This window comes from Diachasma alloeum, unplaced genomic scaffold (assembly GCF_001412515.2).
Source record: "Diachasma alloeum isolate Michigan unplaced genomic scaffold, Dall2.0 Dall_scaffold_00275, whole genome shotgun sequence".
Classification (NCBI taxonomy): Eukaryota; Metazoa; Arthropoda; class Insecta; order Hymenoptera; family Braconidae; genus Diachasma; species Diachasma alloeum.
The window spans coordinates 320,458-340,380 of NW_021680414.1; the positions used below are offsets into that span (position 1 = coordinate 320,458).

Consider the following 19,923-nt stretch of genomic DNA (forward strand, 5'->3'; position numbering starts at 1 on the left):
GAGGGGGAGTCGAGAGTCGGGGGGAATTCCCCCTCGAGAAACACGGCGTACACGCCAGCGAGAATGGGCTGGAAATCCATAAAAACCAAAAATGGAATATCCGGAAATCGGCAGAGCGAATTTTCGGAAACCCTGAGATGAATTACTCAGGGAAGCCCCCCGAACACATTGATCCACAAACCTTAATTTTAATTAACTATCTACGCGAACCAACTCAATTCAAACACGAGTGGAATTTCTTACGCGCAAAAGCCCACGTATAACGGGAATGGACGCGCTCTAGCAATTAAACGTGAGTAATTATCCCCTTGAATAACCCACCAAAAATCACGAAAACCACCCAATCATGAGTGAAAAAAAGGGGGAATCGGCACCTCACAATTTGGATGAAGCGTCACGGTCACCGTTTTAACGGAATAAAATGCGACGTACGGGGCTGAAGACCCCACAGTCGAATAACTAAAAGCCGTAATGAATTCGGAAAAAATAAATTAATAAACCGAACTAAAACTCACGATCTTCCTGTGTTTAGAGGTCCTCTTCCCTTTTCAGACCATCCTGGATCGGTACGGCTCCTCCAAAAGGTATAATAATCCACGTGGCACAATTACGTTGCGTGGACACACTCAAAATTTCGCACGTGACTAATGGTCGACGACGGTCAACGCGGAACTAACTGCCCTGGGTCAGTGTCACGGGCACTAACCGCAGCGCGAATTCTGGCCAACAAAGACGGGCTCTGATTGGCGGAGATTTTCGGCACATCAAGCGTTGGCTTTGTTGGCGCCACCAAAGGCTTTTGGGGAATTCAACCGCGACAAATACTCAATTCTAATTTCTTTATACGTAACTTTATAAAATTGACTAATGATTACCTNCCGACGACGGTCAACGTGGAACTAACTGCCCTGGGTCAGTGTCACGGGCACTAACCGCAGCGCGAATTCTGGCCAACAAAGACGGGCTCTGATTGGCGGAGATTTTCAGCACATCAAGCGTTGGCTTTGTTGGCGCCACCAAATGCTTTTGGGGAATTCAAACGCGACAAATACTCAACTCTAATTTCTCTATACGTAATTTTATAAAATTGACTAATGATTAACATGGGCCGAACTTGTGGGCGTTCGGAAAATTACTAAGGGTTTTTGGCGCCTCCTACGGGTCGGTTCTCCTGGATTCACGGTGTTAAAAGACTGATACTATTAACTAATTCTCCTAATTTTTCAAAANGAAACGTAACCATCTAACCAGCGTAAAATCCATTATAATTTGGAGCGCCGGCATTTCAGCCGGACCGAATCGATTTGCCGTAGGATTAACAATAGGGTGGCTCCCATAAGAATTATCGGATGACTCATAACTTGGCTTTTCTTCGCGATAATTCCATGGCCCCTCAAAAACGCGTAATCATGCCGGTCTTGAGATTAAACAAAATACTATGGAATTAAAACACAAATTTAGCCACACCATGGCGTGGAAACCCCCAAACCTCATGGTCGTCACGAGGATTGGACTTCTGACCACCCCGGGGTGGAAAAGTGAAACGCTCTCTCTCGCTACCTTTTACTCACGGGTCGCCTTCCTATGTCACGGGGGGGTTAGTTGTTTTGATGGCAGCATCGTGTCCTAACGAACATCCCGACATGTTCGTTACAGTACATTCAAAGATATATGGGCTTCAATTTGAGCCTTATTAGAAATTTTCTGCTCCAATACTAAGGGCCTTGGTCCCCTGATGGTTAAACGGGTCAATTCAAAATGGCTTCCTCGAGTCCCTCGATGGGTCAGTACATTCAAGGAAATATGGGCTTCAATTTGAACCCTGTTAGAAATTTTCTGTTCCAATATCAAGGGCCTTGATTCCACCCAGGAAAAAACGGGTCAATTCAAGATGGCTCCCTCGAGCCCCTCGATGGGTCAATACGTTCAAGGAAGTATGGGCTTCAATTTGAGCCCTATTAGAAATCTTTTCTGGAATAATGAGGGTCTAAGTCCTCAATTACCGAAATGCATCAATACACGATCCCTCCCTTCGGGCTCCTGCGATGGGTCAATACGTTCAAGGCAATGTGGACTTCAATTTGAGCTCCATTAGGAATTTTCTGCTGGAATAATAATGGCCTAAGTCCTCAATGACCGAAATGGGTCAATTCACGATGGATCCCTCGGGCCGCTCGATGGGTTAGTACATTGAAGGAAATATGGGCTTCTATTTGAGCCCTATTAGAAATTTTCTGCTCCAATATTAAGATTCTGTTTTGATTCGTTTGCAATCCAAACAATGAATGAAAGGTCTTCGATATTATAAAATGACGAGGTGAATAAAAGATTAACTACTTGAATTATAAATTTTTATATGGCATGCCAGCATGAAGAAACGAGCAACACAAAAAATTCGTCCTCTCATGATTCCGTTGAGATGTAAAAAACCTAGTTTCCCTCTATTGAATTTAACTAACATTATCGAAAAAGAAACCATTTGAATCGAACGGAAATTGTGGTATTAGGAGCATTTTCAAGGCCAATGGGTGAGGTGTAGCTCCGGCGGATATCCAAGCTAAGCATCGAGTGAGAATTTTTTTTTTCATGTGGAAATGTCCTATTGTTTGGAAAATCAATGAAGAAGGAATTCATGTATTATTGTTCAGGAGTCACGTGATCGAGTCTTCCCCTTCCCCTTGCTTCCCAATATATTTAGATCTAAAAAAGTGAGGTTATGTCCCTCACATGGACCTGAATGTTTCCCTGTCACGCTCCTTTAAACAATCTCCTGAAAATCATTACCAAACGGTTGAACAAAAAATTGACCACTGTTAAAAGCAAAATCACCGGACCCCTGATAAAACATGAATGGAATTCTAGAGAGGCAGGCAGTGTCGGAGTGTTTCGTTGCTGAAACCTTTGAGCAGAAGCCCAAAGCCCCCAAGGAACGAAAATCCATGGAGATAAAGTAGGAGAGAGAAACCCCCTCCAAATTCTCTAAAACCAAAACTAAAAAAGTCGGTAAAATCTCCGCAAAATGAAGATGACGAGGAAAATCATTAGCTGGTCAACAATAAATGGGTTCCAGATAACTAGCAGGAGACGTTCGAGCTCCCCTGTGGACGAAATGGGCTGCTACAAAATTTCTAATAGGGTTCAAATTGAAGCCCATAATTTCTTGAACGTATTGACCCATCGAAGAGGCTCGGGGTAGCCATCTTGAATTGACCCATTTCGGTAATTGAGGACTTAGGCCTATATTATTTCAGCAGAAAATTTCTAATGAGGCTCAAATTGAAGCCCATATTTCCTTGAACGTATTGACCCATCGGAGAGGCCCGAGGGAGCCATCTTGAATTGACCCATTTCGGTAATTGAGGACTTAGGCCTATATTATTTCAGCAGAAAATTTCTAATGAGGCTCAAATTGAAGCCCATATTTCCTTGAACGTATTGACCCATCGGAGAGGCCCGAGGGAGCCATCTTGAATTGACCCATTTCGGTAATTGAGGACTTAGGCCTATATTATTTCAGCAGAAAATTTCTAATGAGGCTCAAATTGAAGCCCATATTTCCTTGAACGTATTGACCCATCGGAGAGGCCCGAGGGAGCCATCTTGAATTGACCCATTTCGGTAATTGAGGACTTAGGCCTATATTATTTCAGCAGAAAATTTCTAATGAGGCTCAAATTGAAGCCCATATTTCCTTGAACGTATTGACCCATCGGAGAGGCCCGAGGGAGCCATCTTGAATTGACTCGTTCAACCCTGGGGGGACCAAGACCGTTAATAGTGCTGCAGAAAATTTCTAATAGGGTTCAAATAGAAGACCATAATTCCTTCAATATACTGACCCATCGAGGGGCCCCAGGGAGCCATTTTGAATCGACCCGTTTAACCATGGGGGGACCAAGGCCCTTAGTATTGCAGCAGAAAATTTCTAATGGGGCTCAAATTGAAGCCCATAATTCCTCGAACGTATTGACCCATCGAGGGGCCCGAGGGAGCCATCTTGAATTGACCTATTTCTGTCATTGCAGACTAACGCCCATATTATTTCAGCAGAAAATTTCTAATGAGGCTCAAATTGAATCCCATATTTCCTTGAATGTATTGACTCATCGGAGAGGCCCGAGGGAGCCATCTTGAATTGACCCGTTTAACCATGGGGGGACGAAGGCCTTCAGTATTGTAGCAGAAAATTTCTAATGAGGCCGAAATTGAAGCCCATATTCCCTTGAATGTATTGACCCGTCGAGGGGCCGGACGGAGCCATCTTGAATGGACCCATTTCGGTGATTGAGGACTTAAGCCCTTTATATTCTAGCAGAAATTTTTAATGGGGCTCAACTTGAAGCCCATATTTCTCTGAATGTATCGACCCATCGAGTGGTGCGAGGGAGCCATCTTGAATTGACCCATCCGCGCCGGTGAGGACTTAGACTCTTTAGTAAGTAAGCAGAAAATTCGCGACAAGTTTTGAATTGAAGCCCATGTTTCTTAGAAGGCATTCACTGATTCTAGGGTCCGAGGTACCTGATTTACCTCTACTCTCACCTGACCCATTTTGACCTCCTGGGAAATAGCGGAAAAATTCGGGAAAAATGGAATTATTCTCCTGCAGAAAATTAGCCCTTATTTAGTACTACACCATGGGCCACTAATTATCTCGATTCGATCTCATTAGTCTGCTAGCTTAACGTGCAGAATCGAAAAATGAGTTTTTTGGCCAAAATATTTGAGCAGAAATTTTTTTTTCTTGCAGAAAATTAGCCCCTAAAAAGCCCCTATTTTTGAGCTATTCGCCGACCCCCTCCGATGACCCTGGTTTGCTAACTTTTTGGAGCTTTGAGCTACGTTCCTGAGGCCGAAAGTCATGTAAGGAAACGCAAATAGTCCGAGTGACGTGATGATTGCGGTTTTCTGAATGTCCTCAGGTGCAACTGGAATTTGTTTGAATGCTTTTACCAAATCGACAGTGGAGAAAATCGTTTGGCCAGAAAGGTTGGCAGCAAAATCCTCTAAGTAACGACTAGGGTACTTATCTGGTATGGTCCTGTCGTTGAGTGTACGGTAATCAACACATGGTCTCCGTCCATCGTTGCTCTTCAGGACTAGAAGGAGTGCAGATAACCAGGGGCTTTCAGATCTCCTTCCTAATTTCAGCATACTGGTGAATTCAGCCTGCGCGATCTTGAGTTTATCCGGCGCTAGGCGACGCGCTCTGCAGGAAATTGGCGGTCTTCGTGTAGTCCTAATATGGTGCAGGGTTGAATACTCCACATTTCCGAGCAATCTCTCCGGTTTCGTTATTGCAGGGAATTCCCTGAGGAGCTTGACAGACAGCGCGCGTAATCGCATGAATTGGCAAGTCGATTTGAAGCCTGTTGAGCTGTCAATGAGGCACTCATTCCTCAAATCAGGTAGTAGATTGAAATGGTGCAGAAAATCCGCGCCAATGATTGGTCTGCTAACGTCAGCTTCTACGAATCGCCATGTGAAGTCTCTGCGGAGGCCAAGGTCTGGCGAGATGGATGTGTACCCGTACGTATTGATGAGGGTGCCATTGACTGCCAAGAGTTGATCGCTGGATAGCTGATAGCTGGTGATAACTAGGTGTCTCTCTGATTTACTGGCCGCCTGCAAGGTGTAGCAGAGATATCTGAGCCTGTGTCCACTAGCTATTGGGTCCCAGTTGTTCTGTCAGTAATAAATAGGCGGCGGGATTTCGATTGAGAGACGACTTCCGCCACTATTGTCTCTCCGTGTAGTTTCCCTGAAACGTGCAACCGGGCTGGCAGTTACGCACGTTGTTACTATATTTAATATAATACCAGCGGGCGTCGGATTCCTTAGATACCTTCCTGGAGCTGGAGCGTCTACGTAAGTTGCTGCATTGGCCACGTGGGTCGTCTGAACGTTTGCGTGGGCGAGAACACGAGTCACGCATTTGTAATGCAGCAACAGTCGCTGTTAGTTGTTCGATTCGCTTAAGGAGCGCTTTGTTGGCTGTGTCGTTGGGAGAACTGGTGATGGTTGCGACGCTGTTTGGGTGGAATACCTCGTGCATCTCATCTGCTAGCTTCGCAAGGTCATCGATGGAGGCGTTCTCCTGGGCGGCGAGCGTAGCTCTCGTCCGGCTCGGGGAGATGAGACAAACCAACTAATTCCAACTAATTTCTTATGACGTCAGAAAGATGTGGAACGCTATATAAATTTCTTCTTTAATGAAAAATGAATGCTGTATGAAGGACGGCGGAGCTCAATATGTACAAGAAATTTGAAATGAAGAAATGGCTAGGAGCCAGATAGCTCAGTTGGGAGAGCACCCGATGCATAATTGGAAGGTCCCGGGTTCAAATTCCGGTCTGGACTATCCATTTTTTCAGTAAATATTTCTTGTTAATCCATATTGAAAATAATCCCGGATCCCTTCCTACCTCATCCAAATCCTATCCAACTAATTTCCTACGACGTCACAAATATGTGGAACGCTATACAAATTCCCTTCTTTAATGAAAGGTGTCAGTAAAGAGGGGATCCGGGATCATTCTCAATATAAATTAACAAAAAATATTTACTGAAAAAAAAATGGATAGTCCAGACCGGGATTTGAACCCGGGACCTTCCGATTATGCATCGGGTGCTCTCCCAACTGAGCTATCCGGCTCCTCGCCATTTCTTGATTTCAAATTTCTTGTACATATTGAGCTCCACCGTCCATCTTACGGCATTCATTTTTCATTAAAGAACGGAATTTATATAGCGTTCCATATCTTTGTGACGTCATAGGAAATTAGTTGGATAGGATTTGGATGAGGTAGGAGGGGATCCGGGATTATTCTGAATATGAATTATCAAGAAATATTTACTAAAAAAAATGGATAGTCCAGACCGGGATTTGGACCCGGGACCTTCCGATTATGCATCGGGTGCTCTCCTAACTGAGCTATCCGGCTCCTAACCGGACAAAGAAGCCTAAACGCCAACGCATTTTTAGGATCTCGTCGTCAATACCTGGAACGAGACTTTTCAAGTGTCTAAGATGCTTTGATGCAGGGCGGTCTGCAATGCTCTCTCTGTCGAGTAATTGGATGAGATTAACATTCCGAGATTTCGTAAAACATCTGATCAACTCGGTTTTTAGAGTTTGATATGGGTTAGTTACAGGTCCAGAAATGATTAAATCTTCAACTTCCGACGCGAAAATCGTATCAATTAATGGTACAGTTTTGTACTTATCTATTTCGGTGACAACTCCCATATCCGAAAACTGCGTTTCCAACTGCGCGAACCAACGCGCGGGCTTCTCAGATTTGAACGGCCTGACGATCAGCTTTGGTTTCATAGAAGCTACTGCAGTTGTCAGTGTGTTGATAGTCTCGATGTCCGGACTTGTTGTCACCATTTTGATTTTATGATAAATTCAGGAAAAATTGAATTCGAACAAAATAAATTGTGAGGAAATAAAGTCGTTATTAGTCTTTATTTGTCACCAGCACAGCACAACGTCTTTGGGTACACGACAGTGTACCGGTGCAAGGTCGCAATATTCACTCGGGTACGGCACTTTGTTTTGATTTCACAAGGGTACTGCAAAATCAACTGTTGGCGTCCGGACGCTTCGAATGTTCTAGAAACTTCGAGATGCTGTTTGCAATACCTACCTAGTCAGTTTTCACGCGATGAAAATTATTATTTCAGGTGCGATACTGATTTAATTACACTCGCGGTGTTTGCGACACGTAAAAGACTGTATCGGTGCGACTGTGTTGACCAGAGAGATGGAATAAAATACTAGATGCGAGCGTAGTACTTTCGGTTAAGTTTCGCACACGGTCGCGAGAAAATTTTCACTTTTTCTCACTTAAAACGTCGAATCTTCCTAATCAGATCATGTCGGGGTCACCATTGTAGGAATTGAGGTTGTTACGGAACGATTCAATTCACTAACAAATGCGATTACGTTAATTAATCCCAGTATATTTACAAGACGTTTAAAGGTATATACAAAAGTAGAGAAAAGGTGTGATCCGATAAGAGATCCATAACCGACTGTTGTCTGAGGTGTCTCCCGATTCGCAAGACACCCGAATTCCCTAAACGGAAGAAATCAGAAATATACACGTGACACGATGAGTGCGAGCGGTTTCATACTTCTGTCAATCATTTTCTCTCGGTATCGGTGGTCAGCGCGTGTGGGTGTATGAATGCGTATGTAGCGAGCCGCTACACAGGGAATGATGAATCTTCACGTTTCAGATGATTCTGAGTCATCTGAGTATAACTTTCCGAGATGGGTAATTTACTCTTTTACGTTATCCTGGACGTCATTGATGATTTCAAACGGGTGAAATACCCGTTTGATAATGTAAATGATGCTCGGGGTAACGTGAATTACGATTTCAAAAATGTAAAACACCAGCAAAATACTCGTAATTTACGTTTTTATAATACAAAATTTGCCTTCTTCCCAGATATCCCTTGGTACTGGGTAGAATTACTTTTTATACTGATCAAAAATAATTTTTTGTTGAGTTTACTGGATACGGATAGGTCTGTTACGCAAGTAGTTCCTAATAATGTTATCTTCTTCTATTCGAACTTTTCAGACATTTTGCTTGCTTCGGCATTTTCTTCACGATGCTTTTCTTACGTTGAACCCTTATGCTCATTTGATTTAATAGTAAAAACAATATTTAGTAAGTCATTAATTAGCAATTAAGTATATCTCAGGCTTCAGGAACATCTTGGGGAGTGAGGAAAATGATGGAAAGTCGAGAAACGTCGAGGAAACGCGGAAAATACAAATAATCGAGAGAAACAAATATCTTTTACTCACGTGAGTAAAAATAACAAAAATTGGGTTTGTGGCAGAGGGTAAATAGTAATTGCGGAGATCGTGTCAAAATTGAACGGTCCTCGCGAAATAATTAGTGAGAAAAGTAGAGTAGAACTGAAAATTATTTTTACTGCATAAAAGTTGATAATTATATGACCGAGTTAGTAGGAAAATCATAGGAGAGCCCGTAGCGTCACTGGCTTCTCTAGTGTCGCCATTTTGGCCATTTTGGCAAATTGGAAAAAATTGAAATTAATTAAATTTCATCTTTGAATATCAGAGCAATTGTTGACGAATCGACTCTGAGAATTAGTCCGGAAATTAGGTAAAATCATATAATATATTATAACAAGAAGATTTTTGGAACTTAAATTCATTTCGAGTTATATTCTTGCTAATTAGGAAACCGGGAAATTAGCATCGTAATTTGGAGTGGAAGCGTGGTGTTTTGAGGGACGCCTCAAATACACAACCGTTTGTACTTTCTTTTATTGAATATTTTTCATTAATATTTCTTTTGTAATTAGTTTTGAATTTAATTTCACACTAACGATATTGTGTTAAAAGACCCGAACAACAATTTAATACATTGAATAAATAGTATTTTCTTTTGTTGATTAGAAAACATCTCTTTTGATTTATCTGGTCTCAAATAATAGAAAATAGCCCGAGCAAATATAATTTAGCCCGAACAGATTTAATTATCGAATATTAATTGATAAAATAATAATTCTGATAGAATTTAATAATACTTTGGCCCGAACAAAAATACAGGTAAGTATAAATAATAATAATTTACTGCCAAAAGGCATCTATTGTGGAAAATCCCCCTTGTACGTGATTTAAGTCTACAAGACCGTTGAAACTAGATTATTTTGGGAAAATAATTTGAAAGTTTAGAGAAAAAATGAATTTAATCTAGTTTTAACGTCACAACCGGCATGAGTTTCCTATGGTTTCTCATGATACTCCTATGTTCTATAGGAGGGCGAATGCGGTACAGTGTATTAGAATCCACAACCGCATGCAAAGGGCTCGATAGAGTGCCGAAAGGAGACCCGAAAAGGAGACTCAAAAGACCTTGAAAAAAAAAAACAATTGTTCAAACTTTCGAGGATGAAGGATTTGATTTTACACGTCAATTTTATGATGATTAACGCTCACTTAAGCTGTATAATGTTCACTCTTCAACCCCAAATTTAATAACAAGGGTTAAAATGGGGTTCTAATTTCATCCTGGGGTTTCATTTTATCTCTTGGTCTCATTCTGTCTGAGTTCCTTCTACTCATAGAGCTTCCAATAAATTGTTATGATTGCAACTATTCAGAATATGCGTAAAGTTAAAAATTAACTTTATCCACTTGTTGATGCAGTTAATGATTGGGGCGTCACTTTTGGCCAGATGTGTTTTCTTGTCGGTCATTTCATACTGCACAGCCGTTAAGACTCTGTTGTCAAGTACCATCGTACCGTGTTGATATGTCTCTTTTCCATCTGACTGCTACGCACTCATGTGCTACTGATGAACAGGTTTATTGCAGCTAGAATATACAATACTTTAGACCGACGGCGGTGGCTGCGTGGTTACAGTGTGGTATTGGCATGCGGGAGACCCGAGTTCGATTCCCGGCTGGGGAGGCCAAAATTTGTGACACTCTAAATCTCACGGTTGCATTGTCGAGCGGAAGTCTTACAAGAGACGATTGTACCTGGGCAGGTTTTTCCCTCGAATGAGTTTTTTCCTTGTCCTTCGGTGGATGCGTACACGGGGTTGGGGGATGAGACAGGAACAAATTGTAACGTCCGTCGAAAAATGCATTAAAATACATTTTTCATAATTTTTCATAATTTTCATCATGAAACACTCGATATTCCGACATTTAGACAAACATATCTGTCCCATGAGTCAAATAGGAAAACTCACAAGAGTCAAATATAAGTTTCACGAGGGTCAAATACGACAAATATTGAGAAATCGAACGAGCCGAAGGCCGGCGAAGTTTGATTGAAATTATATGAAGTGTCTCGTTCGAAGATGATAATAATGTAGTTATGCTTTGCCATATCTAACACCACAACGTTTAACGCCCATAAATTCAAAATTTTGGCGCCGGGCCATCTAGTCCATACGCCAATGCAGGTTCTGTATCGGTGATGGGGTCCCCGAGGTAACTTGGGTTAATTCTATGTTTTTTCGGCCGCTGATTCCGAATTTGTTGGTTATTCGGCCGAAAAGTTAGCGGTTTAATTGTTATTAACAATTAAATTTTCAAAACGCCGTATCTCGCAACCTATGGCAGATATGAAAAAAAGTCCAATTCAGTAATGTTTCTTTATTTATTTGCAACAACTTTTATTTTTTGCAAAATTTTGATTAACTGATTAGTTGACGAGATATACGCGACGAAAGAGTTACGCTGCCGATCGCTTGCGTCCAGCCGCGCATGGGCATACGCTCTGTGGGAAACTTGATCCACGTTGAGGTGGGAGTTGCGACTTCAGAAGAATTTTCCCCATTACTGAATGAAACACCGTATCAATCTTGGATAAAATTTGATTAGATTTCAGCAATAGAGCCGATAGTGCTATGAGTAACTCTAGTGAGTGTAAACACTGTTAGAAAGAAATTGAAATTCCATGGACAGTTGACGAGCAATTTTCAAGAGAGTGACATTGAATTCAATTGAGGGGGAAAAATATCATGCAATTTCACATTTCACTGATTATTCAATAGAACTCCAAATTTTTGCGGAACAGGAAGATAAGGATTCTCCTATTCACTCGGATTTTCAATAAAAACATGAATAGTCAGTACCAAATCACGTAGAATTTTTCATTGATTGAAAATTCGAGAATATGTTCACTCGAATCTTCCTAATTTTTATTAATCTCTAAAAACTAAAATTTCAACTCTTTTGTATGAACTTTTATGATAGTTAAAGTTGTTTATTTGAAATATTCTGGCACGTTCCGGCAATTACACATCGACAAAATCGGATGCATGGCACACCAGCGGCAAAGCATCGGCAAGCTTTTCTTGTACATTTCGTGCAGCGATAATTGGAAATTAGCTCAGTGATTGATACGGGCATAGAGAGAGGATATGACGAGAGAGTCCGCGTCCGGGTCCTTGCGTATGGGAATTCGACTCCTCGGCGGCTCCGTAGCCCGCGCTCGGTACCGTAACTCTTTCTTCGCGTATATCTCGTCAACTAATGAGTGAATCAAAATTTTGCAAAAAACAAAAGTTATTGCAAATAGATAAAGAAACATTATTGAATTCGACTTTTTTTTCGTATCTGCCATAGGTTGCGAGATACGGCGTTTTAAACAATTAAATTGTTAATAACAATTAAACCGCTAATTTTTCGGCCGGATAACCAACAAATTCAGAATCAGCGGCCAAAAAAACATAGAATTAACCCATGTTACTTCGGGGACCCTATCACCGATGCAGAACCGGCATTGGCGCGTGGACTAATCTTATCCCTAGGGTGACTTTCATCCAACTTCATATTGTTTTCTATGTGTATTTCATTATTGACGAAAGTTCGAATTATCACAATTTTTGGAAGATGATAATGGGCATATGTAAATATGCATTTTTTGGGCAATTTTTCAGGGGGGTGGGAAGATTATCATCTTCGAACGAGACACCTCGTATAATTTCAATCAAACTTCGCCCGCCTTCGGCAGACTCGTATGTTTTCTCAATTATATTCCAGTGTCTCGTTCTCGATGATAGATTTAGATGCTATCGGCGATATGTACAATGGTACTTTTTTCTGTGGAGAGATTATTTTGATTCACTATGTAGGATTCAAAGTGGTTGTGGATCGGGAAGGTATCGAATCACTAGATGAGGCAACGTATGCAAACTACTAATTAGTTTATTGTCGGAATAACATGTATAGATGAGTCAGTATGAATCTATATACACGATGAGGTGGAGATGTCCATCAAGTGGTGAGAGCCACACGACTGATTTAGCGGGAGTAATTGCGACTCCTGAGGTGTCCGTGTGTTCCTCAGGCGTGAGTGTGTGAGAGCGGTGAATTACGCGCCTCTCGGTAGATGACGCATTGTATTGGGCGATGATGTCTCTTGGTAGGTGCGAAGGGACCACGGGTGAGGTTACCAATCTCGTTAGTCCGTGCCGTGGATGCAATGTTCATTTTCGCTGTGTGAAGTCTCGTACCAACGGAGTGTTTGGTCCTCCCGGTGGTAGATTTGATGTTACCTGTATTTTGTGTGTGATCCTCGACGATGCTTTAGCGGAGATGAGCTAAGTGGATCGGCCAGATGTTCTCAACGCTGCCATCGAAGTGGTTCGGTATGAGGTTACTTTCTTCTCTCCCTCACGCCTGAGTGTCACTCTCCAGTTGCTCATTATGTCCTGACGTTACCGTAGCTGTTTGCGCGGTTATCATCCTTTCAGAGCTTATTCGAAATAGACTAAAATCGAAGAATATGAAACGCGGAACAAAAGGCGTTATAAGTGCTTGCTTTCACCAGCACAGTACGTCTTTGGTACTCGGAAATGTGCCGGTGTGAAAAACAAAAATAGCACCTACTGGCATTTGTTTGGGATTTCGTGAGGACACTGCGAAACCAAGGCTCGGCGTTCGGACGCTTGGAATATTCTAGAACTCACGAAATGCCGTTTTGAAAATGCCGTTGTGTATCCACACGACGAAATTTACAATTTTTTAATCGCGGGAAACTGAATCCAGCACTTGAACTCGCGGGTTGTGTGGCACTGGAAAGTCTAGGATGCGTAGATATTCACCAGAATGGACGTTAATCACTGGGATGCGTGAATATAACTTCGCTCATCCCATTTTTAACTTTTTACTTCTGTCACTTAAAACATCGAATTTCTCAAATTATATCACGTCGGGGTCACCAATGTGGGAATTGAGGTTATTGTGGGTAGATTCAATTCACTAATAAATGCGATTCAATTAACTAATCACAGTATGTTTATAAGACGTTAAGAATATATACAGAAGTAAAGATGTTAAGTAGAAGTCGGATGGTCGACTTGCTGAGTATTTGGCGGTTAACGCCAGACTGAATTCGTATTCACATTCGGATGAAATATTATAAAGGTAATGCGCCACGTATTGTATCTGTGTGACTCTGGTGCCTGTTTGTCTCGGTCGATGCTGGTCAACGCGAGCCCATGTATTCGGATGTAGCGAGTTGCTACAACTACTCATTTCGGTTCTTGGATTCACCCATTGCATTATGAAATTTGTTAAACTTCGTACTCGATTCACTTTCAGAATTATTGACGAATTTTATATATGCCATATAGCACTCGTTCATTAGTGGATGTGCCATTTATTCAACTATGGCGTTGAAAACTGTTCGAATGATAAAAAAAACAAACCATGTTTTTTTTTACATATATTCAATATTATCATTATGCATAACATCAATAAAGAGGAAGTGATATCAGAATTTGTTCTCATGAAGCGTTTAGCTTTTTGTCATTCTTAAATTCACAGTCAAGGAATTTCCGCGACATCTGAAATTTGTGCCGAGTAAATTCATTTCAATGACATGCTCAGTATCTTCAGATACATCACCTATATTTGATAGACACAATTATAATGGAATCTATATGGAATCGGATTCAAATAGAGGCCTCTCCATTTGAATCCGATGGTGGAATTTCCTCCATTTTTCACAATAACTAGAAACGAATTTTAGTAGAGCCAAAATGGCCCTCAATGGTTCGACATAGAGAATCCAGTTTTTTATGTGGAATTTTTCTATTAGAATCGAGTTTGAAATGAAGACCAAACAAGAATAATTACATGGATTATTTTCTCGAGCGATGGTATAATAACTTCATTAATAGTCTCAACAAAACGCTGCATTACAAATCCGTATAGGATATTTGAGATTCAAAGGAGGCATTTCAGTTGACAAGACAGTCGTATAAATACATTACTCTTATGAAAATTTTATTATAGCCTCAACAAAGTTGTTCAGAAATATCAACTGGAATTCTGCAGTAAACAATCAGTTGTATGGCCATTAATCGTCAAAAAATTCATGTGGAATATTTGAGACGATCTACGAGACGATTTTGACGAGGTGTCAATCAGAGTCCTACAGATAATCGGAGTCATATGGATGCTAATTTTCAAAATTCGTATGGAATATTTCAGATTGCCAAGGATTGTCGACTCATAATACAGCCAGAGTCGTATGGACAATCAGAGTCGTGTGGACATTGATCTTTAAAAGATCGTGTAGAATATTTGAGATTGACATAAAGCCTCAGAACTGATGGAATCATCATGTTGAGTAGTCGGCAGCAGTTGTTTCCTTACTGAAATGCCGATTCATTTTTCAACCACTTGTTAAGTAATCTAGTTGTTGGTACAAATTTTCACAATTTCTTGAGGTGTCCCCTAGTGGAAAGACCTAAGGCAGAGGCGTAAAATGCCTGATCAGAATTTCGGATCGGATTTCCGATCGAGACCTGAACAGAATTTCCACTCGGGTCCTTTCCATAAGGATGATTTTTCATATATCCAACATACAACACTCCACTCTGGCGCGATTGAACCTAATGAAAATACCTAATGTTAAATAAAAACCGATTTATTAGAGGAGCAAACGACGAAAAACGTTATGATGCTTCGACACCACGAAACAATATGAAGTTAGATGAGAGTCACCCTAGGGATAAGATGGCGTCAGGCGCTAAAATGTTGAATTTATAGGCGTTAAACGTTGTGGTGCTAGACATAAGAAAAGCATGACTACATAATTATCATCGAGAAGGAGACACTGCAATATAATTAAGGGTCAAATGTGTTATGCCCCAAAATTCCATAACATTTCTCTTTCGTAATCCAGAGAATACGAGGACACGAAAGTGGCACGTATTATTCGGAGTAAAATATGTTGACACAGAAATTAAAACATACGGCGAATATATGTGAATAAAATCCACGTATATTCGACTAATTTAGATAACTCGGGCGCAGCGTCAGCGATTTGCACCCCAGCAACTGGCCTTCGGCGCGTCACCGTACGCCTTACATGTACGGTGGGGTCGTATGACCTAATGTAATACGAATTCACGAGGCAATAAATACTCGTAAATTCGTACTCTCTGGGCCAGTAATCCGAATCCTCTTTTCCTAACAGTTACTTCTTTTGTGTATATGTTCGCCTGACACCTTCTGTCTCAGAGCGAATCTTTAGTTATTTAAAATCAATGGAATTAGTGAATAAAAGTCAATAATTGTTAAGAGTATTTGTTTCTATCCTTTGTCCGCGTGTGATAATCCCTNTTCGACATAGAGAATCCAGTTTTTTATGTGGAATTTTTCTATTAGAATCGAGTTTGAAATGAAGACCAAACAAGAATAATTACATGGATTATTTTCTCGAGCGATGGTATAATAACTTCATTAATAGTCTCAACAAAACGCTGCATTACAAATCCGTATAGGATATTTGAGATTCAAAGGAGGCATTTCAGTTGACAAGACAGTCGTATAAATACATTACTCTTATGAAAATTTTATTATAGCCTCAACAAAGTTGTTCAGAAATATCAACTGGAATTCTGCAGTAAACAATCAGTTGTATGGCCATTAATCGTCAAAAAATTCATGTGGAATATTTGAGACGATCTACGAGACGATTTTGACGAGGTGTCAATCAGAGTCCTACAGATAATCGGAGTCATATGGATGCTAATTTTCAAAATTCGTATGGAATATTTCAGATTGCCAAGGATTGTCGACTCATAATACAGCCAGAGTCGTATGGACAATCAGAGTCGTGTGGACATTGATCTTTAAAAGATCGTGTAGAATATTTGAGATTGACATAAAGCCTCAGAACTGATGGAATCATCATGTTGAGTAGTCGGCAGCAGTTGTTTCCTTACTGAAATGCCGATTCATTTTTCAACCACTTGTTAAGTAATCTAGTTGTTGGTACAAATTTTCACAATTTCTTGAGGTGTCCCCTAGTGGAAAGACCTAAGGCAGAGGCGTAAAATGCCTGATCAGAATTTCGGATCGGATTTCCGATCGAGACCTGAACAGAATTTCCACTCGGGTCCTTTCCATAAGGATGATTTTTCATATATCCAACATACAACACTCCACTCTGGCGCGATTGAACCTAATGAAAATACCTAATGTTAAATAAAAACCGATTTATTAGAGGAGCAAACGACGAAAAACGTTATGATGCTTCGACACCACGAAACAATATGAAGTTAGATGAGAGTCACCCTAGGGATAAGATGGCGTCAGGCGCTAAAATGTTGAATTTATAGGCGTTAAACGTTGTGGTGCTAGACATAAGAAAAGCATGACTACATAATTATCATCGAGAAGGAGACACTGCAATATAATTAAGGGTCAAATGTGTTATGCCCCAAAATTCCATAACATTTCTCTTTCGTAATCCAGAGAATACGAGGACACGAAAGTGGCACGTATTATTCGGAGTAAAATATGTTGACACAGAAATTAAAACATACGGCGAATATATGTGAATAAAATCCACGTATATTCGACTAATTTAGATAACTCGGGCGCAGCGTCAGCGATTTGCACCCCAGCAACTGGCCTTCGGCGCGTCACCGTACGCCTTACATGTACGGTGGGGTCGTATGACCTAATGTAATACGAATTCACGAGGCAATAAATACTCGTAAATTCGTACTCTCTGGGCCAGTAATCCGAATCCTCTTTTCCTAACAGTTACTTCTTTTGTGTATATGTTCGCCTGATACCTTCTGTCTCAGAGCGAATCTTTAGTTATTTAAAATCAATGGAATTAGTGAATAAAAGTCAATAATTGTTAAGAGTATTTGTTTCTATCCTTTGTCCGCGTGTGATAATCCCTCAACTCGAACCTAACCGCTCGGGTCCGTTACAAATGGAAAAATCATGTATTTCCATTAAAACTGTTAAAATTCAATATTTCAGTTATATTAAAAAACAAACGAAGAGACGACACCCGTAAATGCTTAAAATATAAGAAATGGATTAATAAATTAGAATACCTATGTTTAAAAGAATAGGAACGATTAAGATTAAGAATTAAAGTAGTAATAAGAGTTGATTACTGCAATGAGAGTACAATTAGAATCATCATGGAACATAAAATCCATCAACTAGTAAAACGTAAACAATTCAAATTCAAATTAAGTATGAACAAATTCACATAAGTATGATGAAACAAAGGAAGCGGAGAGAACGCTCATTAAGATATTGATCGAAGCCGAAACAACCACTACAATTAATTTTTTTGGTGGGAACATTACACATAGAGACTACCCTTACTTTGGCTAATTCCGGTGAGAAGAAGCTACCCCTTCCATTGAATTCAATTGCTCCGCCCAAAAGAATAGGCCACACGTGTCCATGAACATTGGACCCTTCAACTGTCATTTGGAGACATTAACGTCATAATTAAAATGTCACCCCGGCTAATAAAATTCGTGGATTGATAGTAGAAGTAACAAGTTTATGGATTCCCTTTGCTACAGGATATACAAAAACTGTTGTATTCAAAGCAGGACTTGAGAGTGGAACTTGGCAAGTGGAGAGTAGAAAGTGGGTTTCATATAGACATTTTCTACCATCACGTGTTACGCGAGACCTACTTCACTCAAAGGGTGCAGGAAATAGCCAAATAGAATTCAAAGTACCATCTGACTACTTCATATTTTCCTATGAACGCCATCTATAAGAATGACATATTTATGGCTTTTTCGCGTTCCCGATGACCAGCGAATTCTCCAATTTATTGACAGGAGACTACAGCCTGTTGGCTTACGAGGCTCGAACAGTATACAGTGCGTCCCATTTGAAACAGTACGGCTCAATATCTCTTGTAAGAAATGAGGAACAGCAAAATTGTTCAAATACAAGTTGTTGGGTTCGGAGGGGGAAATTTAGTGCTGATGAAATCCAGGCCCCCATTGCTTATGTTTCTATGCTACGAGCATAAAGTCAGTTTTTTTTAAATGACCACAATATTTTCACCCCTACAAAAGTTGTTCGTCTCGCCGAGAAACGTTCAACCATTCTATATTTTTCGATGACGTCATCGTTTTCATGTGAATGATCGTACGAAAATTAAATTAACGGAAAATATCTTTATTAAGACTATCTTACAAGTTCTATTCCACATACGGTACATGTGTCTTCGTGTAGGTATCGGGAACAGTAGGTACAGAAGATATTGTTGAAGATGGGGGCCGTGCTCCGTGGTACTCCCAAATCACGTTCAATGTCCCGTAAACTAATGTGAGGATTCATGTGTATCATTGATAAAACAGCAATGCTGCGTGGATCGTCAATATTGAAAAGTTGCTGGCGTTGTTGTTGCGAATTCTTCCCTGCCGACAATTTCTTTCAATTTGGTGAATGACTGCAGCAGAAGGATGTCGTGGTCGATTTGGGAAGCGCTGTGCATACAATCGTGAGGCCCTTCGATACACTTGTCGACACTCACCTAATATGAGTAAAATATTCACACATTCACTAGCAGAATAAACCATTTTGAACGACACTGTATGAACTCAATGATGGATATTTTGTCACTGACGGAAAATGAAGAATTACACCTAGCTCTTACAACGTCCCTTACCTACCCCAGTCATCTTTTGTTTACATGGTACATTGACGAGATAGTAAAAAATAACATTCCAGCGTTTCTTTGCGGCAAGATAGTCTGAATAAAGATATTTCCCTTTCGTTTGATTTTCGTACGATTATTCACATGAAAACGATGACGTCATCAAAAAATATGGTATGGTTGAACTTTTCTCGGCGAGACGAACAACTTTTGTAGGGGTAAAAAATATTGTGGTCATTAAAAAAAACTGACTTTATGCTCGTAGCATAGAAACATAAGCAATGAGGGCCTGGATTCCATCAACACTAAGTTTCCCCCTCCGAACCCTACAACTTGTATTTGAATAATTTTGCTGTTCCTCATGTCTTACAAGAGATATTGAGCCGTACTATTTCAAACGGGACACCCTGTGTAAAGGAAGACCACAACCCTTCAAGTCGCAGTCCAGCGCCAGATCCAG

General features: G+C 40.5%; 1 protein-coding gene and 1 non-coding gene across 2 annotated transcripts in view; one reads left to right on the top strand and one right to left on the bottom strand.

Moving 5' to 3' along the window:
* Window positions 1-19,923, top strand: part of LOC107037951 (glutamate-gated chloride channel) — a 239,727-nt gene that overhangs the window by 112,684 nt on the left and 107,120 nt on the right. The window lies entirely within an intron of this gene.
* On the bottom strand, window positions 6,582-6,655 carry Trnam-cau. Its single transcript has one exon. It is a non-coding gene; the product is annotated as a tRNA-Met (tRNA).